Source organism: Aquarana catesbeiana, linkage group LG04, assembly GCF_042186555.1.
Source record: "Aquarana catesbeiana isolate 2022-GZ linkage group LG04, ASM4218655v1, whole genome shotgun sequence".
NCBI classification, from domain to species: domain Eukaryota; kingdom Metazoa; phylum Chordata; class Amphibia; order Anura; family Ranidae; genus Aquarana; species Aquarana catesbeiana.
Window position 1 is genome coordinate 256,787,276 of NC_133327.1, and position 6,142 is coordinate 256,793,417.

General features: G+C 44.8%; 1 non-coding gene across 1 annotated transcript; it reads left to right on the forward strand.

Annotated features, from left to right (window-relative positions):
- The first annotated feature begins 940 nt into the window (after nucleotides 1-940).
- Nucleotides 941-1,124, forward strand: LOC141141924 (U2 spliceosomal RNA). The gene has a single exon (XR_012244275.1). It is a non-coding gene; the product is annotated as a U2 spliceosomal RNA (small nuclear RNA).
- The last annotated feature ends 5,018 nt before the right edge of the window (nucleotides 1,125-6,142 follow it).

The window sequence follows — 6,142 nt, forward strand, 5'->3', positions numbered from 1 at the left end:
CACTAAGGAACCATCCACTTTGCTACCGGAGACCACTGTGAGTAGCTGAAGCAAGTACATCAGCAGTATTCTCACCAGCCGGGGACGGTAAAGAATTGGGAAAACTTAAGCAGGTGCCAAGCCAGGGACCCAGCCAGTGGAGGTGACACTTGCGGAGCATTATTGTGTGCCAAGACAGGGACCAAGCAGGCCAGTGGGGTGACGCTTGAGGAGTATCTGTGAGTGCCAAGCTAGGGACCCAGCAGGGATGCAGGGGTGATGCTTGAGGAAGATACTGAGTGAGAAGATTGGAAGACCTCAGAAGATCTAGTGGTGAGTGGATCTGTTAGTCTAGTAAAAGACTGGGAGCTCAGCTGAGTGAAGTTCTACAATAGGTGATTGTAGAAGTGGAGGAGTTCATTGAAACTGTTGCGGTCCTACTCATACAGATGTGGTGTCTAGCTGGATGCCTTTCCCTGCATGGCTGTCTGCCTATAGAAGTCTCGGAGTCTGCCAATTAACCCTCTCTCCCACAGTTCTGTATAAGAGAAAATAAATCTCTTTGCATTCAAGAAGTGTCTGGCGTCAATCACTCTATCTTGCATTACACCCACCATGCCCTGCAACCCACTCTACACAGAAGCATGTCAGCTGTCCCTAACTCTGGAGGTCACCATTGGTCCTCAGGGGGCTCGGGACTTGGCTACACAGATATTTATACACCATTTTGTTGTATGCCAATCATTAGCAAATGAATGCCAATGTTTTCTGCCACATTTACAAAAAAAAATAAGCATTCTGAAAACACCATAAAATGTTTTGGGCAACTGTGAAAGTGCCAGATTGTAATTCTCTAACTTGTCCCCAAAAGTGGTAAAGGAGAAAGAGAATTTGTATGTTTACAATGTATGTCTTTTGGTCCTTGTCATCAGAAATCTTTTGAATGCCTTAATCATTCAGCATCACTTCTCAGCCTTTTGGCTAAGATAAAGTGTAGTATCTGTTCTTATCAGTGTCCAGTATGGGTGCTCCTCCATCTTTCAAAACTTTTGGAAGGAATGGCTGGGTGTATAGTATCTCTGCTGGTATGAGGGGGTCCTAAGGGATCTTTCCTGTGGGGAAAAATAATTAAATGGCCAATGATTAAGGTGGTGGGTTTTGGAGTATTTCTTTGGTGTGGAAGGTTCTATGGGGCCCAGTGCCTTCTGATGTAAACGGTGCTACCTGGTTTGGCTGAGCGCTTGGAAGGCTGAGAGTTTGCAGTGTCAAGCACCCCATGAGAGTGGTAACCCGAGGGTGGGAGAGTAACACTGAGAAACTGCACTGTATTAAACATTGGCACTTTCTATTTATTCCTCTCCACGTGTATCACTGTACTTTTTTTATGTTTGTTTTTCTCACTCACAGGATAGTAGCTTATGGGTCTTTGGGCCTATCCCGAAGTCTATGGGGAGGATGTGTGGCCCTTAGATTCCTTCTGCCTGCGGGTCTTTCTTTGGGACAGCCCCTAACCGTGGTTGGCTTTAGCTAGCCTTGGTACTTAGTGAGCCCTAGAGGGTTTCATCAAGCCTTTTGGCTAAGTGGACAAGGGAGTCATGTCACTGCCTTGCCCCTGTCAGGAGTCTTACACCCCAGGGAGTCAGGGAAGGCCCCTGCTCTTTATACAAAACTTTTTAGTCAATAATGAAATATTATTTTAAGTGCAATAGAATAGATATGACCATTTGGAAATAATATTTCCTATTGTTGCCAGTAATGCCGCGTACACACAATCGGAATTTAGGCCCGCAAAAGACCGATGAGAGTTTTTCGTCGGAAAATGCGTCCGTGTGTATGCTCCATCGGTCTTTTGCTGGCGGAATTCCAGCCAGCAAAAGATTGAGAGCATGCTCTCAATTTTTCGGTCGGGAAAAGTTCCTATCCGAAAATGCGATCGTCTGTGGCAATTCCGACGCGCAAAATCCCTACGCATGCTTGGAAACAATTTGACGCATGCTCGGAAGCATTGAACTTCATTTTCTCGGCTTGTCGTAGTGTTGTACGTCACCACGTTCTTGACGGTCGTAGTTTCAGCAAACTTTTGCGTGACCGTGTGTATGCAAGGCAAACTTGAGCGGAATCCCATCGGAAAAGCCGCTCGTGTGTACGCGGCATAAGAGATATAAAGTACCCTTCTAAAAAAAGGAAGAAAAAAAACATAAATGCAATTTAGATTTATACGTATCTGTTGTTGACTTTTCCAAACCTATTTCAATATCTGCATTAATTGTACATTTCCCTAATAACATTTTCCACTTTTCCTATGGAGAAATTCACTTATATATGCCAGATTGAAATTGGTATAAAAACAGGCCTGCATTGGCATCTGTTTGTAGCATGACCCCCTAAGAGACTGCTTGGAGTTACCTGCTCATCTGCACTGCCACGACCTGGTGAACATTCCAACCCACCTGACACTCTGGATTCCGACATCCTTGCACACCTTAAAGTGATAAATCAGACAACTCTATGTATTTATGTTCTTAAAATGTTTAGTAGAACAGATTGAAAAAAAAAGGATATTTTCACAAAGAGGAGGAAATAGATCTGTTGAGTTTTAGGCAGCAGCACCAACTCAGCAAAGGCTTTTCTCCAAATAACACAAAGCAAAATATTATCAAGGAAAATGGTATATTATATACACTGGATCGATGAAGTACTGCTACCACCTGTACGGATAACACAGCTACCTGAATACACTGACACACTTCTAATGAGGGAGTCCTTGGCTGGCCTATAACTGTTACCCTAATGAGAGGTCAGACTTAAAAGGTGATGGTATAAGAGCCCTTATAGCAGTAATGACAGTAATGTCCCCATTGCAGATCTGATGGTCTTCACCGGCATGTAGGAGCTCATTAACTGTAATCCAATAAGGTGTAGTAAGAAGCAAAAGGTTCTTTGTAAAGAGGAAACTAAAGGTGTCTATGCACAGTATTCAAAGTAAGTTCTGTAAAGGATTCCTAAGGTAAAAATGTCTGTGCAAAGTGTCCCAGTGGAATCATGATAAAAGATTTGTAAAGGTTGGGCAATTGCTCTCTCACCAACCACCGGGTCAATTAGATGTCTTCCAGACAGTATCTCATGTAGCAACACTCGTGCAGTGGATCCGCCGCATCATTCTCCTGATGTGAAGCTCGGTATACTGGTTGGCAGGCGACCGGAGTGGTGCTGGATGGATGTCAGATGAACAGCAACAGAGCTAGGCCCCTCTCCCCTCTATCTGGGCTGGAATTTGGTATACCATGTGGTAGGCCGCGACCCTTCTCTCCATGCACGGAGGGGTCCGTTTCACGTCAGGCCCAAGAGGAAGAGAGCCCTGCACGGGTTTTTGCTTCTTTTATAGCTACTCCCAGCAATCTCCATGATGGTAGCAAAAATCCCTGGGATATGTAGTCCAGGCACATAAACATGCAAAGCCATTATCAGTCTGCGGGACTACTCATCCCACAATCCCTTTTGTTTGGCTCACAAATATGATGTCACTTGATAACACAGCACTAGAGGGACATGCAATGAATGGAAATACCAGATGATCACTGTACTTTGCAGTTGTAGTCCATATTGCTACATGTTGATATCTTACTAACCATGAATGGGCTGCCTTACTGCAATAAATTATACTGTGCAACATACTGCACATGTCAGGCATCTGTGACAGTGAGTCCTTGTAGATCACGAACTCTGGGTTCCCTAGGATACAGAGTCTAAGCCCCAGCCTACTTCTTCACAAGTGAACCTGATGGTGGGGAAGGACTTGCAGCAAGCTGGAACGAGGTTGCGGCCCCCAGGTATGCCCAGCTGAGGATGCAGTGACCACTCACCTGTGCAGAGTATAATGGCAGGAGACAGAAGAAATCTGGGAAACAAGCTGACATCAGGGCGGTTGGCAGGCAAGCACAGACGTAGATGAAGCTGGGGTCAGTACCCAGAAAGTCATACACAGAATATACGTAATACTGGGGGGTGTTTAGCTCCGTGGTAGATGCTATTTTTGTGGAGTGAGTCACACAGGCATTATCGTTTAGGGCCTGGTAGCCTACTTTTATTAAAAGGGAAAAACAAAAAAAAAGTCTATGCAGGATTCCCACGCAGGGATTTCACCTTCATTCAGCAAACATCAATAAAAACATACCGAGCCACCTGGCCTTCTCCCAACAGACTTCAGGATTCCCTCCAGCCCCCTGAACTCACTGGATTCATCAGTCTCCCAGACTCTCGTAGCTGGCCAGCCTTTCCCAGTACTCAGGCATAGAATCCCCCTCACATGGGCTGCAGTCTCCAATAGGTGCAGACAGATTTCCTGACAGGGATCTGTCTTTAAACAGCAGCAACTGCTCCAACTCCCACTTTCCACACCCTACCGCTCTCACTAGCCCATCGTTATAGGGGCTGTGTGCACCTGAGCACACACCTTGTTGGCTGTCCACAACACCCACAGACACAGGACTGGAGATCCAGACACAGGACTGGAAATCCCGTCCCGCCCAAGGAATCTCCAAACTACAAGGCTCAATCAATAGCAAAATCTTGAGAAAACTGCCAGAGCGGTTTTATCCTCTAAAAATAAATGCTCTGTAGTCCTGCACATGCAAAGTCTGTATCTATTCCCTGACTATTTCCATAGTGACAAAGCCTTGCTGTGTCATAATACATAATAGTAGGCAAAAAAGAGCTCAGTGAACTTCAAAGTTGCTCAGACAACACAGGCTGCACTGAGCATGTGTTATATAGGGAAGCAAACTGGGAGGCGGGACAGGAAGGGATGAAAGGGCAAGGAAATATAAACCCACAGAACAGCAGGTGATGTCCATAGGTGAGCACAGAAGCCAAACAACACATGCGAAAAGAGTCGAAGGACTAGGAGAAGCATTGCAGCAAGGAGGTAAGAATTACAAAGGCAGGAAAACTGCAGGCTAAATTGTGGCAGCATGTTAATGTGTGTACGGTAATGTCCTGAAACAATGTAAATCCAGCCTAAAGTACACAAATGAACTAGAGGCCACAAACTTACCCAAGGAAGATCTATCACCAGAAAAAATAAAGCCTGTTAACCCCCCCCAGGGGGTCCTGTGCACATAGAATTTGCCCCCATCTAAATCTGTGCAGGGGTTTCTGAGCTGTGTTGTTGGATAGCTAGCCCCGCCCCTCTGCCTAGCTATCCAATAACAGTGAGAAACAGAGATGGAGTTCTGAGTGATAGGTCAGATGGAGAGGGGGCCTGATGGGAAGTACACATAGAGCCCACATAAAACCCCCATCCCCTCCTCCTAAGCTGCCAGACAGAACATTACTGTGCTGTACAGTACTGTCTCCTCATCTTTCCTGTTTAGTCCTCATTTACCCTGGGCATATATAACAGTATGCCTGTGGAGGGCCAGGTTTATCTGCATGGGGATGCACAGCTGTTCCGTGCATCCCCCGGGAGGCAGTTCTATTGCTGTGAATTGGGGCACAGCGGCTGCACAGACACAACCAATGCTCCCAGTGTAACATCTATGCAGGTAAATGTGTATGGTCCTGAATGCATCCAGGAAACTGTAAGCTTGTGTTTTGAAGGAGTGCTTTCATTCACAAAAACACAAGCTGACAACAGCATAAGTCAGGAACTAAACTACAATGTCTCAGACTATTTTTTTTTTATTAATCCAAGAATCTGCACTGTAATAATATCTATCCTATATACTGTACCTACAGCAGCTAGACATATATATATATATATATATATATATATATATATATATATATATATATATATATATATATTAATATTTATATTACAGGTATTTATGTAGCAGTCCCTACCCTCAAGAAGCTTACAATCTAAGGTCCCTAACTCACATCCATGCATATACAAGGGCCAATTGAGACAGGAGCCAACCAACCTAACTCCCAGCACATCTTTGGAGTGTGGGAGGAAACCAAAGCACCCGAAGGAAACTCACGCAGGCACAGGGAGAACATGAAAACTCTAGGCTGGTAGTGCGATGGATTGAAACAATGACACCAGTGCTGCTAGTGCTAACCACTTAATAACCACCCAATAGGTATACAGTGCCTTGAAAAAGTATTCATACCCCTTGATATTTTCTACATTTTGTCATGTTACATCAAAAACCCAAAT